At 38.6% G+C, this 27,592-nt stretch overlaps 1 long non-coding RNA gene across 1 annotated transcript in view; it reads left to right on the top strand.

Moving 5' to 3' along the window:
- Positions 1-9,847: 9,847 nt before the first annotated feature.
- The window catches only part of LOC130913964 (uncharacterized), a 33,563-nt gene continuing 15,818 nt past the window's right edge, over positions 9,848-27,592 (top strand). The window contains exon 1 of the long non-coding RNA XR_009062834.1: positions 9,848-10,711. This is a non-coding gene — a long non-coding RNA (uncharacterized LOC130913964). The remainder of the gene's footprint in view (positions 10,712-27,592) is intronic.

The following is a 27,592-nucleotide window of genomic DNA, read 5'->3' as shown; positions in this document are numbered from 1 at the left end:
AAATTGATATCCCATCAGTCAGATGCAACATGGTTTATTTAGGATTTCAGATTCAAATAATACATCTTATACATAGACTTGTTTATAACAAACAACAATGTGTGGAACCTTATTTTAATGTTAATAAAACCCATTCAAATAACAAAAAGACTCACAACCATGCTTTTTCTCAAGGACTATCACTCATATCTAAACCAGCATGTCCTATTCTTCATTTATCTCAAACCAGGACATCTCTCCAATGCAATTAGAATTGACTGGTATCTAATGAATCTGTTACACGGTTTCCAGTCTGTAAGCATGCCACTACTAGTCTTACACTATGTTTAGGGGTGCCTTGGATACATTAGGAATTACATTAAAACAGATAAAAGAAGTACTTTGAACAAGAAAAGATTCACACATTCTAATATTTCTATTTTGTATTAAAGGAATTAGGTGCACCATATTTCAAGTTCAGTATTTACATATTTATTTGCCTCAAACTTCTTAATGAAACAGAAAAGATTATATAGAACCATTTTTTAACCAACGTGTAAAAGTTACAGGAGGTCATATTTTACTAATACAATGTATCATTTCTTGTTATTTATGTGTCATGTATTACATTAATAAAATCATCAAGCGCATTGTATACATTTGGTCTATAACAACTTACAATATAATAATTTTTTAAAGTAGTAGTCTATTCAAAATTACTTAAATCTGACTTAAATGAAAGAAATTTTATCTAAAACCTCTGAGACAGCAGTGTTCTGCAACAGGCTGGTCATTAATTGGTGACAGTCAATTAATCATCGTTGTTACAGACGGCTACATCTATTGATCTTGTCTGAGTACTTATTTTTCATCCCTAAATGACAGCAATTGCCAGATTTGACCAGCATGTGTAATAGACAGCGAAAAACCGACGACCTGGATGTCCATCCTACCACTGGTAAGCATGGCCCCCATTGTCCTCCCAGTGCTGCCAAATAGCATCTTTACCATTTAACTTGGAAAGGTTTAGACTGCCCTAAGAGCACAGCAGCGAAACAGTGAGCGCTGGTGTTCAGATGACCTTTTCTGTTCAAGGCTTAATCTCTGACAAATGCTTGCTTTAATTAGTTTGATACCCCATGCCTGGACTGCTACCCCACCCTCTTCCTCTTGTTCTCTTTAGCTTTCTCTATCTCATTTTCACTATCACATATCGGTTTGATTCACGAATGATTAAGCTGCACTGCAGCCAGAGGAGGAACCAAATATGGAAATTCTAGATAATTTGTGGCTTACTAAAATAAACGAAAATATTAATATGGAGCTCATTTACTTCGCTATGTTTTGAGAATTATCTGTCTTATATTTAGGCAACAATTATTTTGTTTAGATCAGTGCTGTCCGAAATATAATGTCAGTTTATTCCAGTTATGCTGCCATCTTGGTGGCTGTAATTTGAACAGCAAACGGACAAAAGATGAAGTAAAAACAGAAGATAATACACTATTTGGGTGAAGACCTCAACCACAGGTTTTAGATCATAGGCGGAGTTTGACTTTTGGGACAGGGGGGGCACTACATGTTAATGACCCCAAAACGCAGTAAGCAATAAAATTAACGTGCAAGAATATTTAAAACAGTAAATTGACAATGAGCGTTTTTTGTTTCCCATCATCCTTGAGGGGAATTCTAAATCAGGCTGCTTAGGCAATACTTTTTGCCAAGATCGTCATCCATTGAATTTGGTACGCACTCCGGTGTCGTGCCAATGTAGTTACCCCAGTCAAAAATTATATCCCCTGGGCGGAGTCATATGGAGGTAGATTTGTGTCTTTATTATTCAATCAAAAAAAGTTGCTTCAATTCAATTCAGGAAAAATTTCAATCATAGAAAAATGTTGTTGAATGCGAAAAAATATTTGAGATTGAAAAATTTGCATATGAACACTTAATTTTTCATTAAAAAAGTTTTCTTTGATTGAAGCAATCTTTTTTGTGTTTGATCCATATTATGATTAGGATATTGTATGTAAATCATTAAATCCACCAAAAAGTTGTTTGAATCGAAAAAAAAAAAAATTCAATCAAAGAAAAAAATCATTTTTAAAAATATTTTTTCCATATATATTTTTTTTTAATTATGTGCAAAGCAAATGACTTTCTAAGGTGCTCGAAAAATAATTTTAAATCATTATAAAAATATATTTTTTTATTCATTTCATTCATTTTTGTTGCCGTTTTATTGCTTTATAACACATATATATACAGTGCCTTGCAAAAGTATTCAGCCCCCTTGAACCTTGCAACCTTTCGCCACATTTCAGGCTTCAAACATAAAGATATAAAATTTTAATTTTTTGTCAAGAATCAACAACAAGTGGGACAAAATCGTGAAGTGGAACAAAATTTATTGGATAATTTAAACTTTTTTAACAAATAAAAAACTGAAAAGTGGGGCGTGCAATATTATTCGGCCCCCTTGCGTTAATACTTTTTAGCGCCACCTTTTGCTCCAATTACAGCTGCAAGTCGCTTGGAGTATGTTTCTATCAGTTTTGCACATCGAGAGACTCACATTCTTGCCCATTCTTCAAATGCAAAACAGCTCGAGCTCAGTGAGGTTGGATGGAGAGTGTTTGTGAACAGCAGTCTTCAGCTCTTTCCACAGATTCTCAATTGGATTGAGGTCTGGACTTTGACTTGGCCATTCTAACACCTGGATACGTTTATTTTTGAACCATTCCATTGTAGATTTGGCTTTATGTTTTGGATCATTGTCCTGTTGGAAGATAAATCTCCGTCCCAGTCTCAGGTCTTGTGCAGATACCAACAGGTTTTCTTCCAGAATGTACCTGTATTTGGCTGCATCCATCTTCCCATCAATTTTAACCATCTTCCCTGTCCCTGCTGAAGAAAAGCAGGCCCAAACCATGATGCTGCCACCACCATGTTTGACAGTGGGGATGGTGTGTTCGGGGTGATGAGCTGTGTTGCTTTTACGCCAAACATATCGTTTTGCATTGTGGCCAAAAAGTTCAATTTTGGTTTTATATGACCAGAGCACCTTCTTCCACATGTTTGGTGTGTCTCCCAGGTGGCTTGTGGCAAACTTTAAACGAGACTTTTTATGGATATCTTTGAGAAATGGCTTTTTTTCTTGCCACTCTTCCATAAAGGTCAGATTTGTGCAGTGTACGACTGATTGTTGTCCTATGGACAGACTCTCCCACCTCAGCTGTAGATCTCTGCAGTTCATCCAGAGTGATCATGGGCCTCTTGGCTGCATCTCTGATCAGTTTTCTCCTTGTTTGAGAAGAAAGTTTGGAAGGACGGCCAGGTCTTGGTAGATTTGCAGTGGTCTGATGCTCCTTCCATTTCAATATGATGGCTTGCACAGTGTTCCTTGAGATGTTTAAAGCTTGGGAAATCTTTTTGTATCCAAATCCGGCTTTAAACTTCTCCACAACAGTATCTCGGACCTGCCTGGTGTGTTCCTTGGTTTTCATAATGCTCTCTGCACTTTAAACAGAACCCTGAGACTATCACAGAGCAGGTGCATTTATACGGAGACTTGCAGCTGTAATTGGAGCAAAAGGTGGCGCAACAAAGTATTAACGCAAGGGGGCCGAATAATATTGCACGCCCCACTTTTCAGTTTTTTATTTGTTAAAAAACTTTAAATTATCCAATCAATTTTGTTCCACTTCATGATTGTGTCCCATTTGTTGTTGATTCTTGACAAAAAATTAAAATTTCATATCTTTATGTTTGAAGCCTGAAATGTGGCGAAAGGTTGCAAGGTTCAAGGGGGCCGAATACTTTTGCAAGGCACTGTATATATAAATATATAAGAAAATCAATGCCCCCCTGCCCCCTCCCCCTTAAAATCCGCTTATGTTTTAGATATGGCATTCTTATGATTAGCTAGCTCCTGTCTTATCCAGAAGAAATTGATATGTGTGCATGCATTTGTTTTATGTGTGAGAGCACAAATGTGTGTCTGGGACTCGGGGTGTCACGAGCACATATTTTTGCATGTGATTCCGAGTCACCTGATTTTTTTTTGATCTGCTGATACCGAGTCCCGATCCGATACCTCGGAATGTGTTAAGGGAGAAAAAAAAGCAACTACAATTTGGGCAAAGCTACCCCAACATGAAGCTGTAAAAAGCACTATTATTACAGCAATGATTTCAATAAAGCAAAAACAAAAATCCTAATTCATTCAAAAATTCAAAATATTCTTTTTTGGGGGGAGGATCATTTGTGTAAAGTTGCAAACAAAATACTTTTAAATACATATTTTGTTTTACATACCGGTAAATACAATTTTTCAATGTGATAAATTGGGCTATTCTGGCTGTGATTTTCCTGCCTTGTCACTGTACATTTTCTCTTTGTTCTGGAGGTTTTTTTCAGTCGTGTAAATACAAATATATAATATAAATTGTACTTTGGATATATACAGTGATACCTCGACAAACGATCGCTTCGACACACTATCTTTTCAACATCCGACGTAAAACTTGACTCGCCGTTTGTTTCTACATCAGATGACAAGCTCGAGATACGACGACATGACCAGTGTTACTTTAAAAAAGTAATTAATTACAGTTACAAATTACTTCTACCAAAAAGCAATTGAGTTAGTAACTCAGTTACCTCAATGTAAGAGTAATTAGTTACTTGGCAAAGTAACTGGTGTTACTTTTTATGGCGTACACGTTATTACATGATCCATTCTATAACATCTTTGACATCAAATATGTTTTTATTATCCTATTGAATTGAACTTTTTTTGTTGTTTTTTTTTTCATTCCCCCCCCAAAAAAATAATAACGCTACGTGAAGTTCAAAGTGTTTTTGGGATAATGGGCCTTAGCCCAATTTTTTACCCTAAACTTAACTAGACACGTGTGTTGCGGATATTGTGATAACTAGATTGTAACTTTTGCTATGTTTGGAAGTCATTTATGTCATGTTGTGTCGCGTGTTGTGAATCAACCGTTAAATGTGTCAAAATTTCTCCCGTTTATTACATTAGTTCCCTTCAGTCTACTTTCGACATGTGAAAATTTTAAAAGTGTTTAATCATTTAAAGATAAATTCAAGTCAAGAGTTTGCCGATTTAGGAGTATTTTAGGTAAAAAAAAAAAAAAACTTAGGTTCGTTAGGAAGGTTCGCTACAACAGAGCCTTCCTGAGAAGTCTACTGCTTGAAGATGGCAGCTGTTTACTAACGCCGGCGAGTCTATCATTTCGCATCTAGTTCTCTATACATGTGGTAACGTTACCGAGTCTGTCATTTCACATCTAGTTTGATATACATGTGATATGTACCGTAGCATCATGTGGGCGTAGTTTGTAGACGTACTGTCAGGTATTATTGGAGCCACCTAGCATCGCGTTTGCAACGGCGTCACAACTCCCTTTCCTCCTCCCCACTACCCCTCTCCGTGTCTCTCAGACATTTCTTGGGTCATTCAACCCGTAAAGCACGCCTTTACATCCTCAGTAAAAGTAACAGCGTTGCAAAGATGGGAAAAGTAATTAATTAGATTACTCACTACTGGAAAAAAAAAAATACCCTAACGCCGTTATTAACAACATTGGACATGACAGCTTTGCAGATGAACACATGGCGGATTTTCTTGTGAGAGAAATCAACACAGCTTCCAAGAAGGTTTGTGCAGGTGGTGAAACAAGGAAAAAGGTGACACTTGCCATTGAAATGAAGATGGAAATGATTGAAAAATATGAGCTTGGGGTGCACATCCGTCAAATGGCTCAACAATATGGCTGTAGAATGTCCACAATCTCCAAGTACTCCTCCAACCTCCGTTCACCAGTCTTTATACGTTAAGGTGAAAATTATTATTGTGGTAACATCGCCAAATAAATCACTATTTTCATCAGGTTTATATAATTTATTTCAGAACTTGTGCAACACAACATGCCTACTTCCGCTGCAGTTGACAGTGTTCTCAAAAAAAACATTAAAAGAGAAAGTAAATCTTAACCGCACCTCGCCCTCTCTCTGTCACGTCAGCGACGCGGTGCGTTCAGGTACAGCACGCAAAATTCGTCCACCACATTAGAACCCGTTTCATTACATTATTACAGGAATTATTATTATTATTATTATTATGATATTTTTCCGGTTTTTATTAAGTACTTATTTGTTTTGCTATGTTTAATTGCCATTTGTAATAGTACCGGTCATATTTATTAAGTATTTAGTGTAGGTTTTCGGGCTGTGGAACGAAGTAATGGAATTACCGGTATAATGTATTCTTATGGGAAAATCCTGCTCGACATAGAACAATTTCGACTTTCAAACACGGTCCTGGAACGAATGAACTTTGTATGTAGAGGTACCACTGTATATATTACCCCCACGTAATATTCTTATACCTCAGTATTATTTAGTTGCGTATGGGCCTTAACTCATTCACTGCCATTGACAGTTATAGACATCAAATTTCCACTAAGAAGGTTGGCATTGAGTGATCATGTTTCATGTTTCACATTTGATCGTTGCCAATCCTCCCAGTCAACATAGATTGGATGTCAATTGCAAACAATGGCAGTGAATGAGTTGATAATGAAAAATAAATACATTTTTAAAATCTGATCTTTTTCACCCCATTCCGATCCTATGAAAATGATGTAATCGGGCCGGATTTCTGATCACGTGATCGGGGACATCCCTATTTGGGTGTAATAGTTAAAACTTAGTGTTGCCAGCTAAGTAGTAACAAGTGTACAATATTAATTAATCAATACAAATATTAAAATGTAACAATCCAATCTACTAAAAATTACCTTCTTAACTAATTACCTTTTTCTAAATGCACTAAATTAAAAATAATAATAATAACAATAATAATAAATAAATCCAAATACTGAATGATATCACGAGTCCCAGTGCAGCTGCAAACACAAGTAAAATAGATGCATGGCCACAACCCCCTGTTTTATTGGAAAGGGCCTTAATTATTAGGGTGTAAGTCAGGCTGTGACTGCAGGGCCGTCTCTTTGATGCAAGCCTAGTTTATATTTATCCCCTCCTTTGCAGCAATAGCAGCAGTGCCACCGTCACCACCAGCAGCGTGTGGCGTTTTTATTACATTGCCCACAGGCAGGTTCAGTCTTGTCCCTCTCACGCACGCACACACACACACATTTACAGCCTGCAGGTCCAGCAGCCGGTTGAGTCCCCTCCACAGCCAAGATACCCCTCATCCCCATGCAGGCCCACTCAGTCCCTTGGGACAGTGGAAGGAGGGTGAGGGTATTATGCTAATGCTATAGCCTGCCGCTCGCTTCTCTCCTGTGTTCCACAGCTGGGAAGGACCATCATTACAAGTATTGTTGCAATCCGTATGAGAAGGACACGTCATAAGGATGAGTACCACATGCATAGATCACATAAAATATGATGAAAATGTGCATGAAGGGGACAAAGGATAAAATGCAAAACTTGTTATGAACCCCTTATATCAAGTCTACTGTTGAAATGGCCTGCTGTAAATCTGTATTTTTCCCTCTTTACTTTTGTATTTCATTTAATATTTCCCGTGTTGAGCTGGTCATATCTCAAGACAAGGGCCCGTGGCACATGAGCAAGAAATAGGATATAATGCATTTGAATCTCTAATGCTGCATAGAACTCTACCCATCAGTATAGTAATCAATTCAGAATCCATTAAAAAGTGGTAGAAGTCAAATAGCCTTGTGTTGCAAAAATGACTCTGATTTTATTCAAAACTTCTCCTTCCCATTACATTTAGTAGGCACAAATGAAATATTGGTGACGGCTAATCTCATCATGAATTGATGAATGCACCTTGGTGTCAAGTAAAAAAAAAACACAACAATCAAAATTTTCCCGGAAAGGAGGTACCCTACATTGTATTTTTATCAAGTGCACCTACTCCTGTCGCAAGAACAAATTTTAGTAGGCGATATATGTCTCAAAAATTATTGCCGATATGCGATATTATTGCGTGTTTGTTTGTTTTTTAACGTATTCAACCACAAATAGCGACAATACATCCTAATAAACCACCATTCAAATGCATTAAATTGTTATTCTTAAATAAAACTAAAAAATATATTAAAAATTTATTAAATATTCAAAAAAGAAACAATGCATAATGAGTCATTTTAAAGCTAGTTAAGTGCAGAATATGATATAGGGGAGAAACCCAATGTCAATTTTGTTTTCTACCAATTAGAGCCAATTAAAAGTGTTTATTTGAGCCAAAATGACTGTCATCTCTTCCTGCAAAGTCCCCATGCAACAAATTTGAAGCCAAATTATAATCATTTATAATGTATATTTATAATTTATAATTTGATGTATATTATTATGATCCTATTATAATTACCAATCAGATTTTTCATAATGGGTGTCATTTTAAATTTATTCTTAGTTGAGAATCTGAAGTATATGCGATTGCCTCCGGAAATCTGAACATGATGTGCTTTTATTTTGAAATGTCCACTGGAAGTACGTTTGCTAAGCCACTAACCGTAAGCGTTACACTCAGTAAAACAAACAAAAACAAAGAGCACTTCGCTTTCGTCCAGCATGCATGTCCGTGTCAGTAATAGATTTTTATCTTTAGTTTGCATCGCTTGCAATTATTTTAATTCAGCGAGTTTTCCGCAATTTGACTGCCATTGTATTATAGCAGGCTAAAGTGGTTAGTACATTGTTTTTTGTTTTTTTTCCATTGGCCTCAATGTAGCAATGCTAATGTTTTACAATATTTAACATAGAAGTGTTTGCTTATTTTGTATGTCCGAACTTTAATTCTACGGCGTGTTGATAGCCAGTAAACATCTGTGAAAGCTACTGGAGTCTCATATGCAATTAACACACACTTGTGTCGAGTCCACAAGCACGCACAAATGTATGCACGCACGCACGCAGTGATAAATCGCAGCCGGGAAAATTACCACCCTCATTTTTATTAACCGTGCGATAATTTGACGTATTGCATATCGCGACAGGCTTAAGATCACCAATGGTATCTTCATAATATCATTTTATCCCTAAATGTGATAATGAGCATCCGTTCTGAATATGTCCAAATGGATACAGGAGTTTTATGTACTGTATTTCCATCATTGGCTTTAAAATCTTAGTTCGTTTCATGTTTATACCTTGGCAACAGATTCTGAAAAATCACATACTTAAATTCAGTTTACATGTAAATCAAAAGTCAAAATGTGGAGGAGGATTTCTTTTCTGAAAGAACCATGCTCAGTTTCTATTCAAGTCGCATACGGTAACTGTCAATACATCCTTCTTATAACAGGATGAATATCTGTATTCTTGTTTGGCTTTTAATGTACTGCCTTCTATTGTTTTTGAGTGTATAAATGAAGCAATAGTCTTCTAAGACTGGCTGGAAAAATCGCTTTTATGTGGGGTTGCAGTTACTGTCCAGGATTATTCGAAACCACCATGTTTTGTTCTTATCTTCCTCAAACAGGAGATTCTGATCCTCCATTTCGATCATGCTAATTTTAGGAAACAGGGATATCCATTTCATCGCTTCTATTTTCAGTGCAGGTTTGAACAGTAAACGGTTTAATTAATCACGTGCTCAGTCCATAACCAAGGTGAAGGGTGACTGAATATTCCAAAAATGACCAATTAAAAATGCATGTTATCTCATTACTCCTACTGCCAAATACCTGGAAACTATGACAGAAAGGGGGGGGGGGGGGGGGGGTGCTTGACTATTTTTTGTTTTCTGACCTGACAGAGGGCAAAGAAGTGAGGAGGGGAGAGTAGAGTGGTCTCCTTCATTTCACTAATCTCCCGGAAACCTGAGCCTTTATTGGATCTGAAGGACATTAGTATAAAGCAGGCGTCCTACAGCCTTGTGCAATGCTAAGTGTTTTGCACAACTAGCTAACATTCCATCTAAAACAGCTTAATGAGAATAACCCATGTATGTCCTTGATGAATCATTTTTCGTATTTGATCAAAAGCCTGATAAAAGTGGGCGTATTTTAAAAAAAATAATAAAAAATTCCCCATCACACACACCGCCGACTCCATGCATACACACTCACACACACCAGGAGGCCTTATTAATTATTTGTAGCCACTTGACTTCATATTGTGAAGCCAGTGGCTTGGTCAAAGATTATAATTACCACTTCCCTGTTTGTATCATTTTCATCTCTTGTGCTTTTAGTGCAGTATTACCTCTCTTGTCGCTCTCTCGCTTGCTTCCTCCCTCTCTCCCGTATACACAAGACCAAAAGTGCAGCCACATCATTTATTGATAAGACAAAAAGAATGTAATGAAATTATCAATGTTCTTGAATTAATTATGAACATGATTAAGAAAGCTAAAATCTCAGGAGCCGGTCTCTCATTACCCATTCACTCCTAGGGATTGCTTTCATTCAGTAAAGGAGAGGCGAAAAAGCCTTGCAGCAGAGCCCAGTCAGGCTCAGTCCGTCTCCCCGTGTGCCTGTCCCAAGGTCTCTACTGCTGGGCTCCACTGACCAAACCTCCGACATGCCCGGACCTCGCTCCCACTCGTGTGCTTTTACCGCTGGAATGATGCGAACCTCCTTGTGGCCCTCAGATGTCTGCCCGGAAATACCATCATATGCTCAACTCAGCTCGTGTGCTCTGTTTGAGATAATTGCCGTCGTCCAGCACTGAAAACTTTTGGCCAAACTAAAAAGTTTAATTCAAGGTAGGTAAATTCTCTCTGACTTCATCCTCAATTTCCTTCTCTTATCCAGTTGGCAGTTGGAAAAAAATAAATTTTCAGCATAACATATAATCTAAATAAATATTCCCATGTTTAAATTTTTATTTATGAAATTGGCTGTATAATATAATAAATTAGTAGCTTTACTGGTGTTGCATTTGTAACATTTTTCCCAGCCCAGGAAGAACCCTAGTCCATTTGTGTATTGTTGAGTGACTAGAAATCGAGATTTGACATTCATTTGAAATTCCTGTAAGAGACAAAGCACTCTGCTTTAACATGTCAATTTTGGATAGAGTTTGTTTGATGAGTGCTGATTTTTTTATTCCACTTTTGAACAATGTGTGTAACTCAATGTTTTAGAATGCAGTACTACTTAGTGTGACACTAGCAAAGCACATGGCACCAAATTCAGTGACAACCCATTTATATTCCGTGGGAGGACTACAGATGCTCTGCAGAGATGTCTTTGGTTCAGCCTGCCTTTCTTCTGCTCAGTCATATGGGACAATATATGGGGCAAGATTCCCTAAAGTATTGGGAGTTTTAAGGAAAGTCTCTCTCCATTCCACAACATCTCTTTTATGCATATTTCTAGCTTTCCTGCCTGCATGTACACTCAAACACAAATATACAGTTGCACCACTCCGCACTCACACAATCCTTTCTGTGCCTGCCTTTAAAAACAGAGCACACACTTTCACAGGCATATTGTTTCTGGACATACAGTGAGACTCGCAAAAAATAATTTGAAACAATACAAATACTAATTATACCAATCAGTTTTGACAGGATGACTAATGTTACAATATGTAGTTCAACACAAATGTGGTCGACATATTAGCTGTTTTCTTACTTGGCAACATGATAGCACTAAAGTATGGGTGATTTCTGATTTATTTATTCATTTCTTTGTTTGTTTGTTTGTTTTAAGTCACAAATTATGCAATACTGTGCTATTAATGCATATTTGTCTTTTTGTCTTGTATTCAATATCCATAACTTGTTCATACTTATGCACTCAATTTTTTGACCAGAGAGTGCAGTCCAATATTTTTGCTTCAAGCTATTGAGATTGCTGGATACGATCAGCATTATACTTCACACTGAATTCATTCTGAAGATGCTCGGTAAAGCAATGTATAGATCACTAAGAGATGTTTCTGCCTACTTTACATTAATCACAATTCCAGCTGCAGTCTCAAAACAAAATATCCAGTCCACTAGAAAACAAAGGATAGACAAGAAAGAGATCTCAGGGGTTAATGGCGAACCTCCTGACCAAGGGATTGATCCAAGTATTGGATCGCACATAAAGCTGCAGTTACTGGATATTACCCTGCTGCTATCGGCCTGCAGTGATGGCCTGGATAAGAAGTGCTTACCAAAGAGGATGCTCCTGCAGGGCAGATACGGTTTCCCACCCCTTTGGGAACAACAACCACATGCCGGCTGCTTGCTCAGGAACTTTCTACCTCATCGAGTAAATCCAGCAGCCTTATCAAGTTACTAGCCAACTGAACTGCTCCAGAAAGTCCACCAATTTGGAGCTGCATGGCAGCAATTAAATGGCACCTGCTTTTCCTCGATAAGAGTGGTGATTACTTGGTTTGTTTGGCACGTGTTATCTTGGAAGGAGAGCTCAGATTCAGCATCTGTTTTATACTGTAATTTCCCAGTGCATTTTTTTTCTCCCCATGATTATCCAAGAGTAGAAAATGTCCCATTTTCAAACTACTTTAGCAGATCGTTTTTATTGTTTAAAGCTGTCAAAATACTCAGAGTGGCCCCCGTTTTTTCCTAATTATTTTATTCTGTTTGTTGGTGAATTTACTGACTCAAGATCCACGCCAAGGTGGCCATGCAGCTTTACCCATGCACATCTGCTGTATGCCTCTCTTTGGTATTACCCATGAAGCACCTGGCTCATACCACCCGCCAACAACCACGGCCCAGATGGCAGCTAAGCAGGCTAATTATGTCAACACAAAACACTGATGGCCCACACCGAGCACTGTGGGGCCACTTTGGCGCACTGTGTTCCACTCTCCAGTTATGTTGAAGAGGGCGTCTGCCATGGAGCTATAAAGATGTCAAGTGGGTAATCATGGTCGTAGACGAGGCCTAGCATAGTGCTTGGGGCCCCCTGGCAAGAAGCTACATTGTCTTTGCCCAATGCTCAGTGATGCAGCTTCATACTCATGTACTGTATGTTATCAAAAGATGACCATGCACTATCAGGTATTTTGTCAAATATTTAGGCCACCATTAGATTTGTTGTTTGAGAAATGCCACTCCTCCGAGGCTTTCAGCATAGATTACCACATTAGTTTGTTTTTTTTTGTTTTTTTGTTTTTTTAACAAGCATGTGTTATTGTGGTTAACAGATTGGAAGGTTCCAACAGTCTCAGAGTGACCTGAATTGTGGGGAAAAAAAGCACTCATGGCCACCTAATTTTTTTGTTTCATGGACTATGATTCTAATAGGTGTTGTTGTTTAAGTATAAGAATAAAGAATGTGGTGGTAAGGGAGATTAAGTGGGATTCTTTAAAGTCAAAGATATTTGAATATTAAAATCTATATTTACAGTTTGTACACTCACCTGTCACATTTGGTACAGTTAAAACAATTTAACATTTCAGTGCCCATGAAAATATTTAACATGAGAGGCGTGAAAAATTACAACATTTTTGTAAGTTTGTACGTATGCATGTATATTCTACAGTCCAAAGGTTTGGACACGCCTTGTCATTCGTGCGTTTTCTTTATTTTCATGACTATTTGCATTGTAAATTGTCATTGAAGGTTATAAACTATGAATGAACACATGTGGAATTATTATTAAAAAACGTGTTTGATATTCTAATATCTTCAAAGTAGCAACCCTTTGCTCCAATTACATTTTTACACACTCCTGGCATTCTCTCGATGAGCTTCAGATGTAGTCACCTGATATTTGTTTCAATTCACAGGAATGCCCATCAGGGCTAATTTGTTGAATTTCTTTCTTTTATCAATAGGACTGGTACCTTCATTTGTGCTGCATTGAATGAGGTGTGTCCAAACTTTTGGCCTGTACTGTATGTACATGAATGAGGTAACAGAAAAGCTCTTTATCAAATGCTGTACCTAATTTTACAGCGACCGAGTGTGCATGTAAAGTCGGATAATCACCAGTCACTGTATTGTGGATAAGCTCTCATACTGTAAGTGCCACAGATAGTCCCTAAATTGTTGAACAGCAGTTCGCTGGTATCTTTTGCAAACTATGCCTTGTGGTCCAATACTTAAACAGTAACATCTTGACCTTTCATAAAGTAGGCTTGACTCATTGTACAGTTTCTCTGAATTCGAAGAACTGTGCCAATAAAGTGCCTGTGACACAAAAAAAGCATGTTTATCTCATATTACATGCGGTATTTTATGCACCTGAATGAAATGGAGTACTTGGATGTGTGCAGAAGCGATCGCTATATTTATTCAATTTTTTGAATCACACGCTACAAAAATGAGAGCCCTCCGGCCACGGCCTCGGATTGAGGAAGAAGGCTGATGTGACGTTAACGGGAGACATCATCTTCAATACTATTGCTTGCAAAATGAATGCGGATCCAGCTGATTTTGCGGATTTTTTTTTTTCCCGTCATGTCAGCCCAATGTGCTGCAGGCTTTTGTTGCTACACCAGGGAGAGTTGTATGAGCCTTTTTGGGTTTCAAAAAGATCCTGTTCACTACGAAGAATTGGCAAAATCAGTATGACAATGGAGGGACCAGCGGACGGGCGACGAAGTGAGTAAGCTATGTGTTTTATATTATTTCAAATACTGGGGTCATGGCACACGTTTTAATAAGGAGGTTGCTTGCATTTTGTGGGTGACAATACTCCCTGTCCATCGAGAAGCAGGAAGTGGCCGCCTCCCTCGGCCGACGCTCTCGTCTACGGTTTTTGATTGTGTCTAGACTTCCACCCCCCTCTGCCCTCTTCAAGTGCCCGCTGAGAGTGCTATCCTCGGCTTGGGCTCGGGGAGCCCTCTGCTCTCATCTGTGGTTCTCGATTGTGTAGAGACTTCCGCCCGCCTCGGCCCTCTTCGCGTCCTCGCCGATCGGTGAAGACGATCACCCCCGCCACTGTGTGTGACATAAATCAGGGTAGTTTCATGTGAATTTTTTGTGTTCGAAAGGCGAGGAAGAGAAAAATGGAAGAGTAGGTCGGTTGGGTTAGCATGTAGCCTAGCTTTTAGTCTCCAAGTCTTCTCCTGGGAAATGATAAGAGCTGGACTAACTCCGGCAGCATAAAATACCGTTCGAGAAGTTTAAGACGTCAGCAGTTTTGACCATTATGCAGTAATTTAGCCCTGTCGTACTGAATGAATGCATTTTTAATATTTCATATTTCATTTAGCACAAGACTGTTATTAGTCATGACCATACAATTTATTTAGCAGTTGGGGAGAAATACTTAATTACAACGGATATCCTGTATAAATATTGGAGTCGAGAGATAAAAACAATGATGACATTTTGCAGTCTCCTCTCTGTTGCAGTTTTCATATTCTGAATCTTCCTCCTGGATTGGGCTGAATTCTAAATCCGCTGAAATCTCTATTCTACTCACGTCATCGCCCAGATGGAGGCGCCAGAGCGCTAAAATGACAGGAGGAGCTAAACGGCCGATTAAAAGACTCGTCATGGTCTCTCGTCTCGTCATCTAACTTCACCAAATTGTTGTATATAGTCGAATCGTCTCGAAATATGATTTTAATTCACGTTATAATGCTGTTTAAGATGTTTTTATATTGTGTAACATGCACTTTAAGTTCCAATCCCTCACTAACCAAAGTGCAGGATTACAGTGTGCTTGATAAAGGATCATACACAAAGCATTGTGCTGCCAAGATCTTTCGTGATAACCTACTGACTAAAGAATTAAACATACCTTCTACATGAAGACAGCCTATATCATTTGCTGTTGCCTAGTATTGATGCTCTTTTATGTCTGTGACAAATGCGCCTCTATTAATGAACAGACAAAATATTGAATAACTTTAAAGGGCTGTGGACCTTGGTCTCCAAGTGTCAAGAAACATGATAAATGTTTCTGTAAATTACGTACAGCATACACAGTCAGATACAAGATGTAAGAAAATGCAAATTCTTATACTTACATGCAGAATCACAGACAAGTGATAAGACTGACTGAAAGGCCAATAGACAAATAATTAAAGACCTGCTGTATACTGAGTTTACAGTATTTGGTTTGAGTCTGTGTTTGGATTTGGGTTTCGTATGCTTTTAGTTTCAAATGCACAGACAAATTAGCTGAAATAAAGCAATAAAGACTCTAATTTGTCCCAGTGCAATTCTACCACATCTCTTCACCCTCCTCCTCCTCTCCCCAAAGTATGTCCCATCTGCTTTGGGGGGCTCTCGCCAGCATGCAGTAGCAGGATAAGCACACCATTTCCCTGTCAATACTTTGCTATTAGCCCCTGCAGATCCATATATCTCTGGGCTGGAGGCAATAAGAGGGTGTAGGGTGCTCCTCTTATCTGAATCGCTGTGTCTGAGGTCTGCCCTGAACTTTGATTCAGCTAGCTGAGAGGTTAACGAAGGAGGGCATAACACAAACAGATAGGATGTATCCAGAAGAATGGCATTAAGGGAGAGCAAAGCTGATTCAGAAAGGAGACAGCCACAAATGGGACACTGTCTCTGTCTGGGTTCCTCACCTGTTCAATGGGTAGAGCTACTGCTGGAGTCTATACTGCGTAATAACAGTTAAAAGAACTAAGGTTAGATTCCTCTGTAAACAGTACCAAAAAGCACACAGGCAGAGAAAATATTTACTAGCTGTAGGTCCCTTAAACATCTTGAATCCCACTTTAGATGATCATATTGTTCTCTGAAAATAAGATTATGATTGTATAGTATTTCTTTCTTTTGACATAAAAACAAGCAAATATTTTTTTCCCCTGGAAGGGAATGGGCACAAAACTCACTTCCATATAACCTATGTTATTCCCTTTGATAACAAAAATCCTCAAAAGTTAAAAGTCCTTAGGAAACTGTCAGAGACTGATTTGAACTTTGACCCCTTGCTACCTCAGCCATCTTGTGGCAGATATCATTCCAAATCAATAAGACAATCTCCCAGTGGCAGCGGATGCATTTGGTGTTATACTTATATAGCGCTTTTCCACCTTTCAAGGCACTCAAAGCACTTTACACTATCTCGCCATCCACCTACTGGTGACACAGCACCAGGAGCAACGTGGGGTTCAGTATCATTTGCTCTTCCCTTGTAAACAAATTGACAAGGGGTGGCGTGGCGTGACTCGCATAAGAGTATAATAGACTGTGCTGGAAAGAGATGTACGTGTTCTGTACACTATGCTGCATCAGCGACATAGATTCCTTGTTTTCGATGAGTTTATGACCCAGAGAAATTTGGCCTTAGTCCAAAAACAAAGTAACTAATGAGCAAGCTGTGTTTGCTTCTTAGCAGTCTCTTCCCTGCAGTCTCCCTTCTTTTTATAGTGTTTTTGTTTTATTTTGTGTTTGAAAGGGACATATATTATTTTTAATTGAAGGCATTGGTGATTCTGAAGAACATGCATAGAAAGAGGAACACAAACCCCTACTAGATAAGTGTCCTACTTAGCAATTACATTCTATTACATTTCAAAAAGATAATCCTCCCCCACTCTCTGCTACAAACACACCTTCCATGAAAATATCTGGCATATGGTTGTATGCTTCTAGCTCATATCCCAAGGCCAGTTTCCCAGCTGGTACTCTGGGAGAACACAGAAAAGGGGGAGAGAAGCAAAGCAAGGAGAGGAAAACAAGACAGGAAGAAGATGAGATGAAGGTGGTGGTCATGTGCCTACTATCCCTCACAGGTCTTTGGCAGCTGTGTTGTAGGTTCAGCCTGTTAAGCACCTGATAATTAGTTTGCCCGTGAGGCATGAGTCATTATGTATCAAGAGTGACTAACAAGGCTCTGCCGGGGACAGAAGCTTTTTTTCTCAGTGATTTAACACTTAAATGCAGCTTCGACCCCGTCGTTTTACACACACTACAAGATGCATCCCAAAATAGCTTGTGCATCAAGCATGTAAGATTTTTTTTTTTTTAACTCTAAATCAATAAGTGGATGTTCTACTATAATTCAACACTAATTCAACAGTGCAGAGGCTGAATACATCTACAGCCAAAGAATTCATGCTAATCCTTAATTATTTTTTTGGTAAGATGTAGTATTATGATGATGATGATAACAATGATAATGACGGAGAGGATGTTATTATTATTATTATTATTATTATTATTAACAACTGTAACTTTTGGACTATAAGGTGCATCTGACTGTAAAACTGTATTTGACACAGGTGTCCACATTGTATATTGTGCCAAAACTGGATGAAAAAAGTAGTGGTCTATAATCCGAAAATTACTGTACAGTGGTACCTCGACATACGATCGCTTCGACACACGATCTTTTCGACATCCACGTAAAGTTAGACTGGCCATTTGTTTCTACATCCGTCGACATGCTCGAAAAACGACGACATGACAGCCCCGCAGACGGACGCATGGCGGATTGCCTGTGAGAGAAATCAACACAGGTTCCAAGAAGGTTATTGCAGGTGGTGAAACAAGGAAAAAGGTAACGCTTACCATTGAAATGAAGAGGGAAATGATTGGAAAATAAGGGCATGGGGTACGCATCCGTGAACTGGCTCAACAATACGGCCGCAGGATGTCGACGATCTCCACGGTCCTCCTCCGACCTCAGTTTGCCAGTATTTATAAGTTAAGGTGACAATTATTATTGTGGTATCATCGCCAAAGAAATTGCCAGCTTCATCAGGTTTTTATCATTTACTTCAGAACTTGTGCAAAACAACACGCCTACTGTCCAGCGCAGTTGACGGTGTTCTCAATAGAACATTAAAAGAGAAATTAAATCTGAACCGCACCTCTCCCTCGCTCTGTCACGTCAGCGACACGGTGAGTTCAGGTACAGCACGCAAAACACGTCGCATTAGAACTCGATTCCTTACAGTACTACAGGAATTATTATTATTTGATTATTCCAGTTTTTATTAATAACATATTTGTTTTGCTATGTGTAATTGCCATTTGTAATAGTACCAGCAGTATTTATCAAGGATTTAGTGTAGGTTTTCAGGCTGTGGAACAAATTAATGGAATTTTAATTTATTCTTTTGGGAAAATCCTGCTCGACTTACAACCATTTCGACTGACAAACAAGGTCCTGGAACTAATTAACTTCGTATGTAGAGGTACCACTGTACTCAAATTTGGAATTCAATTTTCCCAGTCAGCAAGCACCGTCTTTTTGTTCACTCACTTTTTCTACTTATATCCCGTTTAAAAGTGACATATGTGTAGTTTATTTTATTTTTATTTTTTTTACATACTTTCCAAAATTATTTTGTACCTTAATTTATGGTACAAAATAATTTTGGATTATTACTTATGATAAATCACATGATCCAATGAGGGTGAATATCCACTATTGTTGGCTGTATTAAATTAATCCTCTTGAGTTTATGTTGGTTACACTGTCATTGTCTCAACAGGCATCTGAACGACAAGGCAAATTTACCATCCCAAACCATTACTTTAGGAATGTATTAAGAGATGTGTGAGATAATCCCTCCCAAACAGCCTCGAAGGCCTCAAATATTGATGCAGATTGTTTGAGTCTATGAAACATAACATTGTAATCTGATGTTGTAATAATAGTGGTGTCCCCTTATAGCGTTCAGCGGGTAAAGCACTGCAAAGACAGTGGCGTGCAATCCACATCGTCAAGCCACTCAGTGGCCCTCCTGTAATGCATATTGAATCAGATCTTTTATTAGACTTTTATTCTTTGTCTCGACACCTATCCCTGCACAGGAATAGTGTCTCACTTCCCTCTCAGAAAGACCATGAATGAAACATCATAACTTTATCACGCCATTCATTGAAAGTTTTTAACTCTTTCATGCACATAATTTGATTTTTTTTTTTTTTTTTACCCTTACAGGGAACTAATATAACTCATTGCCTGCCACTGACGGCGCTAGACGTCCAATCCATTTTGACTGGAAGAGCGAATGAATTAGGCATGTGCCGTTATGATATTCTGACGGTCAAAATATCACCGTTTCACGGTATCACGGTATTGCAATTACAGCTTTAAAATGTGTTACTGTGATGTCTGGGTTTTAAAAAAAAAACAACTTTTTTCTATTGATCAGGATTTTTATTTTTCAAAACATATTAGCAAATTGGACCATAAGTCTATAAGTATAATGTTAAAATAAATATGAAAAAAAAACTAATATATTCTAAATAAAATTTTAAAAATGCAGTCCTTTAGGTGAGCCTTAATGCACAGCCACAGCTCAACATTATTATCATCAGAACAAAAATAAATGAATTATTTTCCATAAAAAGCACATGTGTGTGACTTGTATCATGTTTACATTGTACACACACTCTCTTTCTCAACGCAGATAGTTGCCAGAGAGAGAAAAAAAAAAAAAAAAAACATGATTTACCACCGCTATACACACTAAATACGCTAGAGTTAACTCTTGTAGCTGATGGGAAACATTCATGACAGTGTTTACTAATCTTTAATTTTGTATGAATGCGAAATCACATTGGAGGTATTGCCTCCTCGGCAGCCACCCTCCGCAAACATGTTTTACATGTCGGTTGGTCCTCCTCCGAGCCGCAACTGTCTGTAACTTTTTCTGTAGCCGAAGTATTCCCATACCAGCGATTTAGTTGTCTTCGATGGGGGGAAAAAGTTCACTTCGACTGACTCAATTACCCCTTTCCCTCTGGCCAAAAAACCCGTGTCAACCCACTAACAATCGGCTTTTGGTGGCAGTGGGAAAGGTGCAGTGACCCGCCTCGACCCGTGTCAATCAACCCGCCAAGCGACCCACGTTAAAATCACCTCGGCTCTGATCGTCATGCAGTGTGAAAGCAAAACCCCGGGTCAACAGTCAACACCCTAATCTACGTGGTGACGTAGGCTCTTACGTGATGCGTCATAACAACATGCCAGTCGGCTCCCATTTAACACGCCCCACAACCGTTGTTACGTCGATGCTAACAACAAAGCTAGTAGAAGAAGAAGAATTCACGTCGCCTCCGTTGCCCCAGCACAAGCAGAGTGTTGATCCTTTGCCGCATTTCGACCATTTTGAGGGCAGTAAAAAGCATGAAAACAGAGAACACAAACGGAAAAGAGGCTTCCATCATGCTGTGCATTGTTTACTTCTTTGAATTGAATGAATTCGGTGCATTTGTCGACGCGTATTTTAACGTGGTGACGTCACGTAACCTTCTGCACGGCTGAGGAGGGGTGGGGGGTAAGACGGGTGGGGGAAAAAAAAAAAAAAAGACACGGCTTTTTTTGTCAATGGGAAAGGTGCCAAATGCCAATTAATAGTGGGTTGCATTGGCTTGGAAAAAACGCGCGTTGACCCACTAGTTTCAGTGGGAAAGGGGCAACTGACACTGAGCAAAAAACCGGTGGGGGAGAATTGAGCTTTGCAGCCGCAAGCAAGGGATTTCTCCATGCATTTTTGGGACATAAAAAAATCATTTCTAAATTCTTTAGAGAAATGACAGAACATTTTTGCGGTTTTGAAACTTTGAAGTTGTCATACCACGGCATACCTTGAAACCAGTCAACGCACATGTCTAGAATGAATGTTTGTTCATTCCTTCCTCCTAGTCAAATTGGACATCTGGCGCTGTCAATGGCACACAAACATGTGCATTCACAGCCAGTCTTCACGCTTTAGATAAATTTAATGTCTATCGCGATTAGTGAAATGAGTTAAGTGCTATGGAGGGGAAAAAAATATAAATTTTAGAGTGTTACTTAGGGCCGTAACCAGTGTGTATATCTGCTTTCAATTAATTTAACTAATCTAATTTTTATCAAAAATGTAATTAATTTGTAAAATAATGTATAATTATAATAACATAAAAAGACTATACAAATGAATAAAAGGTCTTAAGTGTCAAATAATAATAATAATAAATTACCAAAAATAGTCACTTGCTCTACAAAGGGTTAAAGGTCTCAAGTGCCAAATTTAAGTAGCTGTCCATTGTAGTGACCACTGTCCCTAGAGGGTTAAGATCATTACTTTGTTGTAGTTACTGTACAATCTTTGTAATCAATTACTATGTGTAACTAGGTGATTTTCATGTTTTCAAGTAAACTATATAATCAGCTATTTCCACTTTCTTTCATAACAAACATCTGGTGCTATTAATATTTTTACCGGTATTCTTACATTCATACGTTATTTTGGAATATGCGCACCAGCGACAACATGAGTTACACCTGCACAGTCAACTGAAATGTAATATAAAAGCTGTCTTTTTAATTGAAGTAGAGGGTAATATCGATTACTGAAGAGCCATGTTATTACTAGCAACTGCAAGTAATTAAAGAGGTTCAACAAACTTGGATTAAGTTAGATGCAAGCAACATTCATTAATCAAGAGACTACTCATACACGTCGGCTATTATGATTGCTGCACCACAGTGCCTTTTAACTGCATATAACCTGCAAAGCAATCTTGTCTTAAAAGGGTTAAGGCAACTCTCGTGCACCAGCCCGTACACATCCATCATGTTTCTCACTAACCAGATCATAGCTTCAATCATGGATAAGATTACATATTTCTCTATTAATCTCCAATATTAAGCAGATCCATTTGTGATCGCAAACTGGCCTCCGAGGCCATCCCTGCACGTGGTATCTCCAAATCTAATTAGCGAGCTTAAAGACATGTTACTGAGGGTCACAGGAGATATAGATTGGTCTGCATCTTCCCTCTCTATGGCTGGATTGTTTCAAGAATGAACAGTTTGATGTTCTCGGGCTCCTGAGGATTCTGTTCATGTTACCTTGTAGATAGGGGGGAGTCCAATATAATATAGTGCTGAGGATTTCGAATATGTACTAGCGATTTTATAAGTCTATTAACATCTGCTAAAGATGTATCCAAGTCTCAAAAGTTTTTAATCAAAGGCAAGCATGAGAACATTTCATTAAGAATCAAACAGGTCACATTTGGTGCTGTGTCTTAGCAGACTGGCTTTCCAGATGGAAGATTAAATAAAATAGTAAGTCAGTGTATAAGATCTGCAGTGATGGAGGGATCTGTCCTTTCTCACACGGCTGCCACGCTGAGTGCTGTTGAAATCCTTTACGTGAGAAGTCGGGATAACACTTGGTTGACATTCAGAGTTTATCCATCAGAATTGCATGAAGTAAGAAGAACATTCTTGATAATGTTTTTAAGTGAGAAGAAATTTGCCATTTTACTCATGCCACCATATTTTAGCTGACCCCAACTCTTTAAAATGATCTGTAGTTTTGCTGAATGTTTATATAACAATCTAGTGGGGGTAAAAAAAAAAAACATATTCTTTATATTTGCATTTTTCATATAGCAACATAATAATACATTATGTACGCAGTTTAGTGAACTACTGGTAATCATGTTATGAAGTCTCAGCTTTGAATCTGCTCTGGCCATCCTGTGTGGAATTTGCTTGTTCACCTTATGCTTGGTTTCCTTCAAACAGAAAAAACAAACTTGTAAGATTAAACAAAAAATCTTAATTTCTAATGTGCATGTTCAGTGTGTCTAGCTCAGTGCTTCTCAGTAATTTTGTATTACGCCCCCCCTCAGGAAGACGTAAACATTTCGAGCCCCCAACTCTCCGCTGCCACTGTAAAGAGTATAATTTGTCTATAAAATTATAATAAGTACACCTCTGCATAATATTGTGTCCTTGTTAACATTAAAGAAAAAAAGTAATATAGACTTGCAATGAAGTATAGCTTTATTGACATAGTTTTTAACAGAAAAGACAAATAGCATCAATTTGCCTTAATTCAAAAAAAAAAGAAGTCACATCTAAACTGTACAGATGAACTAAAAGTATATTTTTTGACCATTTGATACTGAAAATTAGAATTTAATTTAAAAAATAATAATAATAATTCAAATTATTTAGAGACATTAACTAAGATTACAATATGCTAAACAATTTGACCAAAAAAATAATAATAGAACAAAATTGACAGTGTCATTGAACAGAGGGACGGTTTTTGTTTTTGCTGCAGACAGTATCAGCTCCTTTGCTATGGTGTGGGGTTATTTTGCACTGGACAACTTGGTATGCCACCTTGTATGATGCTAATAGTGCTCTCTGGTTTACTGACATAACACTCACAAAGCGGGATGATTGCCGGCAATAATCGGCACTCTTTCGTTGCGAAATCAAGCGGCTTATCTATGTGATTGGGGTCTAATGTCTTTCAGTTACGTCTTAATGGATTTGGCTTCATGCTGGCCACTGCCAACATTTTTAGACACAGTAAAAATACAGGGATTTCCTCGTCCCCCACTGTATTAAAAGTGAAATGAAACGCTAAATATGTATCGTCATATTTCCTCGTCTCAGTTGTTCATATCTCCGTGCTCGTTGCTGTGTGGTCTTGTTCAGTTAAAAAGTACTGTGCATATTCCGAAAATGAGAGCGCCACCACCACCCACTGAGCGGGTGTGCAATTACACGTTATTCTATTAAGGCAAAATAGTATGTTGCCGAGGTGACTTGCGCCCCCCTCAACATCGCTGTACACCCCCTGAGGGTGCCCGCCCCACTATTTGAGAAGTACTGGTGTAGCTGTACATGTGCTGTGTGACTGGCTGGCAACAAATCCAGCATCATAGACTTCATAATGTATTGACGGGTCAGATCAGTCATGCAGTGTGCCTCGCATTGAAGTAGGGGGCCGCCCACATCAAAAGGAGCTATTCACAAACACACGCACGCAGCAATCTAACGCCGGATTTCTGTTGAAAATATACGAAAGCTGTACTGCATACAAACTGGAAGGATTTTCTCAGGAGTGATTTCTTTGAGGATTCAAGGTAATTATGTTATTTCTCGTACTATGCATGCATTTTGAAACATTGTGAAAAAATCAAATGGGAGAAATTAGTTGCTACTGCATTGGCATCATAGTTCGCAAACTTTACGTAAAATAAATGCTAACTGCGCGTTTGTTTGTTTTTTTTGCTTTTAACCAAGAATCGAAAGTCTTTTACGTCCATATCTATCAAGAATTTGGGGACATTGAAACATTTATTCACATGAATTTTCAACGAAAAAAGCTCTTTGTCTGTGATTCCACTCAGTCAGCTTTGACGGCCTCGCCAACAATGCAGGCCCCCTATTTATCAGCTCCGCGCCCTGTGTCCCGTCAATACATTATGAAGTCTATGCCAGCATGTAACTGTATCTAATCCAGAATAAGCAGAAATTTGGCAACAACTCACTCAAGAATCTCAGGAGGACAATCTACATGAAAAATGTGTTTTTGCACAATTGTGTGTAAGTTTAGGATGGAAAACAGGAGGGTTGACAGACAGGATTTCTGTTAATTTTATACTGACGTTTGCTTGACCCAAGAAAACAACGTACAGTCAGTATCAGTAGTTTTCAAAACGGCTCATTTGGAGTACATAATATCAGCAGTGTTGGGAGTAACGCCGTTATAAATAACGCCGTTACTTAACGGCTTTATTTTTACAGTAACGGGGTAATCTAACTAATTACTTTTTCCGCCGTAACAACGCCGTTACCGTTACTGACGGTCAAAAGCGGTGCGTTACTTACTCTGAATAAATTGAAGAAACTACCAGCCGTGTCGAGTTGACTCTCTGCTCTGTTGATTTGTCATCCAAGACTTGGGGTGCGTTCAGGTTCGAGAATAGCGCACGTACTTCTGACTCCAAGCTGTTTGTCCCTGCTCATTCAATTAGACAATGCTTTCCAAAGTTTGATAACGTTTCTGTGTTTGCTACACCTGATGCTAGCCTCATTCCCATCTCCCACTGTCAGCCAGCAATAATTCTGCTTCCATCTTGAGGACGGCAGACGCTTTGAAGGTGACGTGAATTGTCAGGAAACGAGCCTACCTAAATGCAGCCCCTCGAGAGATGCGATGGAAGTGATTGTGATTGGCTGAGGGTTAGAGTCATGTGTCATTGTAAGCCAATCAGAGCCAATGATTTCACAAGCAAACCGGAACAGCGCGTGCGGCAAACACACACACGCAAAACAGATGCACAGAGTCGGGATGGCAGAGCATTCAGAAGAAAAATTGTCCTTTAAGAGGTGGAGCTATAGACACTATTTCAAGTTTGTCGAGATTAAAGGAAAGAATCTGCATGTAATGTGTAATTTATCTCCCGGGGCAAAGCTTTTGTCGACATCTGTGGTAAGCAATTCAAATCTGCTGAAGCACCTAACAAGTTAACTACCTCTTTGTTCTTCTCTATTCCACTGACTCGAATACTGCTCAGAAAATTTCAAATTCTTTGACATACAACAAGTTCTTTTTAAAGTAACGGAAATAGTTACTTTTCCTGGTAACTAGTTACTTTTACTATAGAGTAATTCAGTTACTAACTCAGTTACTTTTTGGAAGAAGTAGTGAGTAATGTAACTAATTACTTTTTTAAAGTAACATGCCCAACACTGAATATCAGTGATGGAGATGATGGAGATTACGGAGATGATGTACACTATTAGGTCTTTATTTAGCCTTCTTACTTCAGCGGACAGTTAGCAAAGCAATAACACTGCAAGAAACTATCTGGTTTCTCCATGTGACTCGGGTCGGACAAGGAAGAGAAGGAGGAGGAGCAGGATCCTCTTACAGTGAGGAGAAGCGAGCGTTGGGACAGATCTGTTTACTCAGGGAAGTTCATCGATTGGGGGTAAAGGTGGCGATGCGGTTGAAGGTGCACGTGAAGAGGAGCAAGTCACCATGGCTATTGATCAATGTGTCATGCTGCTGCCATAACCTCTCTTCTATGTCTGTGCTTTTATTGCACTGCAATGCCATTGCAAATTGAAACAGCAGGAATATACAATATGTGCTCACTGAGGGAGTGAGACAGTCGATCAGGATGGGTTCACTCGTTGATTTTTATTTATTTATTTATTTTTGTGTGTGTCTTCTTTGGCCTCAGCAATTCACGTGCAACCAAATGTTTTCAGTTTTTTTTTTTTTGACTCTGTATTTTATACAAAAGCTTGAAGCAGTTTGGCTGCAAAATGAGGATTGCAATCTATGTACATAAAATGTATTTTCATTAGGTTTGATGAAAAGTTATATTGTTTTATCTAATGAACACGTGCTCCATTAAAAGTGCAATTATAGTGTACCGTGTGGGAGATAAAATGCACCTGAGTGCAGTGACATCCACTTTATTTAGTATTAGAAAGACCACATTAATTATTAAAGTGTGGTGCTGCAGACTGGAGAAACCCATTGGGCGGCACCTTTTGCATGTTAGGACTTGTATGTCGTTTACTGATGATCTCCTTTATTGAAAGAAATATGAAGAAAGAAAAGAAAAAATGGCAGAAACAGTTCATTGGCAATTTTTTTTTTTAAATTGAGCATTATCATCAAAATGGCCAGTTTGAGTTGTGTAATTCTACCTAATATCATTAGAGTGTGACAGTGTTGTACATAAAAGAGCAATTCCACTAGAAGGAGAAATGAAGTGATGGTGGAGGGCAAAGGCAGAGGTGACGGGGAAAATGGTTGCTCAGGATTGTTTGCCTTGTCATTTCTAGTTGTTCAATTTTGGTCCTCTGCTGTATAGATAGCCATTTCTCGGTCATCCACTCTGAGGTTATGGTTTTTAGATTGAGGGCAAAGCTAGGAGCAGCCTGTTTGTTTTGAGCAAAGGCGTCATCGATAGAGAGGCAG

The sequence above is a fragment of the Corythoichthys intestinalis genome, chromosome 1 (genome assembly GCF_030265065.1).
Source record: "Corythoichthys intestinalis isolate RoL2023-P3 chromosome 1, ASM3026506v1, whole genome shotgun sequence".
In the NCBI taxonomy this organism is placed as follows: Eukaryota; Metazoa; Chordata; class Actinopteri; order Syngnathiformes; family Syngnathidae; genus Corythoichthys; species Corythoichthys intestinalis.
This window is presented reverse-complemented; position numbering and strand designations above follow the sequence as displayed.